The sequence below is a fragment of the Nannospalax galili genome, unplaced genomic scaffold, assembly GCF_000622305.1.
Source record: "Nannospalax galili isolate Female #2095 unplaced genomic scaffold, S.galili_v1.0 scaffold20, whole genome shotgun sequence".
In the NCBI taxonomy this organism is placed as follows: Eukaryota; Metazoa; Chordata; class Mammalia; order Rodentia; family Spalacidae; genus Nannospalax; species Nannospalax galili.
Window position 1 is genome coordinate 83,668 of NW_008346414.1, and position 3,542 is coordinate 87,209.

The window sequence follows — 3,542 nt, forward strand, 5'->3', positions numbered from 1 at the left end:
AATCTTATCTCTCCCTGCCTTGCACAAAACTCAACTCCAAATGGATCAAGGACTTCAACATAAGCCCTTACATCCTGAATCCAATAGAGGAGAAAGTAGGGACTATGTTTGGACTTATTAACACAGGAAAAGAATTTCTGAATAGGACCCTGATAGTGAAGGCATGAAGACTAACAATTGACATGTGGACCCTCATGAAACTTAAAAATTGGTACCCTTAAAAGCAAAGGGTACCATCATTCAAGTGTAAAGAAAGCCTTCATAATGGGAAACAATTTTACCATCTATACTTCTAATACAAGGTAAGGATCTAGAATATACAAAAAACTCAAAACACTAAACATCAAGAAAACAAACAACATAATTTTTAAAATGGGGCATGGACCTAAATGGAATTCTCAGAAGATTAAATATAAATGACTGAGAAATTTTTTTTAATGTTTAACAGCCTTAGCCGTCAGGGAAATGCAAATTTCCTACTTTGAAAGCTGGGCATACTGGCACATGATTTTAATCTCAGTAGAGTCAAAAGCAGGCAGAACTCTACGAAATCGAGGCCAGCCTGGTCTACATAAGGAGTTCCAGGTCAACTGTGGCTCCAAGGAGACCATATCTCAAACAAACAAACAAACATACAAACAGACAAACAAACACTACTTTGAGATTTCATTTTACCACAGGCAGAGTGGCTAAGATCCAAAAACCAAATGGGCACATTTACTACTATTGGGAGTGCAAACTGGTGCAGCCACTATGGAAATCAGTGTGAAGATTGCTCAAAAAGCTAGAAACAGCTCTACCATATGACCCAGCTATACCATTCCGAGGCATATACCCAAAGAAATTTGTATCATACTTCAGAAATTCCTGATCACCCATATTCATTGCTGTTCTTTTCACAGTAGCTGAGGATTGGGTACTCATCAGCTGATGAATGGGCAACAAAAAAATGTGATTCATTTATACAATGTAATGCTATTCGGTTGCTAATACAAATAAATTATAACGTTCACAGGTAAATTGGTGGACCTGGAAACAATCATTCTGTGTTAGGCAACTCAGTCCCAGAAAGGCAAATATTGCGTTGTTTTCTCTTATTTTTGGATGGTAGTTTTGAATCTTTTGATATGTATGCTTCATTTGTAATACCTATAGAGGTCAGAAAATAAGAGTCCGTGGAGTGTGGTTTTTTAAGAGAGGAAAGAGAATACAGAAGTGTGGAGGGGTAAAGGGTAATAGTGGACCAAAAAGGGTGAAATGGGATGGGGGTTGGGAGGACATCGTAAAGGAGCGAGTAGAGGGAGGGTTAGTTGACACTAAAGACCTTTTGAAAAAGTCATATGGAAACCTACTTAGAAGCCTCCTGAAATATAAGCAATCACAGAGAGAGAGAGAGAGAGAGAGAGAGAGAGAGAGAGAGTTTAAATGAGTTACCCTATAACAGGGTGACAGTGCCCCTACTAGATACCACAGGCTAACAAATAAAAAGCTCAGTGTTAGGAATGGGTTATTTCTTTTGGAGTTGTTGTCCAGTGAGGTCATGTAGACCCCCAAACCTTGCAGGATATTGCCAGTCCTCTTGATGACCATCCAGAACTTGATAGAAAGATCCTATTGCTGAAGAAAACATATAGTTGAGTTACAGAACATGGAGAAATCAGGCAGGTACTGTTGAAATTTCATTTCTAGTGGCTAGCTTTCATAGAGCTGGAAGGTGCTGTGTATACCATTGGAGGATGAAAGTAATCACATCTTACCCTGCCTTGAACCCTGCGAGCTATAATAACGACTGGCCTGGTAAAGCATGCCACTGTTGCAATAGTGCCAAGAATATCATGAGAGTAACAAACACTTTCTGATTGTCTATAAGTCCTGCACCACAAGATAAAACCCATACCTGCTGCCATTATCAGAGCCAAGAAGCTGTAGCTAGATAAGTCACAGAGCCTAGGGGAGAACCTACTACTATTTTTCTGCTAAATGAACAGAGTATTAAACTGATTCCTAATGACTTATCATTATACCCATAGATGAGTGCATCTTTCAACCCTCATCAATGGTGATTAACACAGAAAGGCCCACAACTGGTCAAGGTGCAGAGTAAGAGACTGCAGAGTGCTCAACCCTAAAATGGAATTCCTAAATCATACCCATCCCTCCTGTGTTTCAGGGATCCCTGGAAGAGAGGGCAGAAAGATTATAAGAGCCAGAGTCAATGAATGACTACAAGAGACAGTGTTTTCTGGATACAAGTGAGCAGGTGCATATATGAACTCACAGCAGTTGTGGCAGCATGCACAAGATCTGCACAAGCTCAAGATAAACAACATCACAGCATTGAGGGGGGAGGTAGACATTACACCCCTAGCAGAGGTGCTATTGGTAATAGCTCCTGCTTGGAAAGGGAGAGTCAGTGTTCTTCAGGACTGTGGCCCTTGGTATATGACCACTTTCCAGTGGATGGCTACACATCTGAGAGTATATGGGTAGCACAAACTTATTGGATAAGTTAAAAAAAGAAAGAGGACACAAAATCGGGTGGGTAGAAAATGAGGGGATGTGCCTAGGAGGAGTTTTGATGGGTGAATATGATCAATATACATTGCATGAAAGTCTCAAAGAGCTTATAAAAATGAGGGGGGAAATGACTGTATTTTGGAAATTTCTGTAAGGCAAGTCAACACTATTTACCCAAAGGTATAAAAGATAGATTTACCCAAAGGTATAAAAGATAGCAAATTCTAGTTCTGAAGAAATGCATGTCCAAGAGGAAAGGAGACTCAAAGCTCTCACTTTTATTTAGGAAAACTCAAGCTCATAGATCAGAATAGATCAAAAGAAACTAAAAGGGTCTTTGACACTAGGTCTCCAACCATCAGAATCATACTAATTCTTTAAGTGCCAAGGTGCCCAAGTCATAAGTTTGGGTACTGGATCTCAAATAGCGGACTCTGGAATAGAAGCATCAGTGTGATACCCTACAACTAATGAATCTTAATTCTGGAAAGGGGTTTCAACAATCTATTTTAACAAGCACATGTTTAGAAGATGATTCTGATGTAAGCTAAACTTAAGAACCATTTCCCTTAAAAAATATAAAATTTCACACCTGATTCCATTATGCAACCATAGTTAAAAGGTTTTGCATCAAGAACATAATTGTTCTATCTAACAGGTTTTAAAAACAGAGTTAGCTGGCTTAACTGGTACAAGCTAAATTAGTAAATATAATTTATTAAATGCCAAACCATTTTTAAAGGATATTAAGATAAAGATAACCTTAACTATAAAAAAATATTACCTTCCTACAATTCAGATATCATTCAGTTTATTCACATTACCAATCTAGCAGTTTATTCAACACTGCATTATCATGTAGCACTTTCTTTGTCTTATTGCAATGAAGCTGAACTGATGTTTACTTGTATGGGATCCATTTATATTTCTTTTTCTGTAACTCTCCTTACCTTTCATTTCTTAGATCATTTTTCCATCGTGAGCTAATCTCATGAATGCATCACTTTACATAAATCACTTAATGA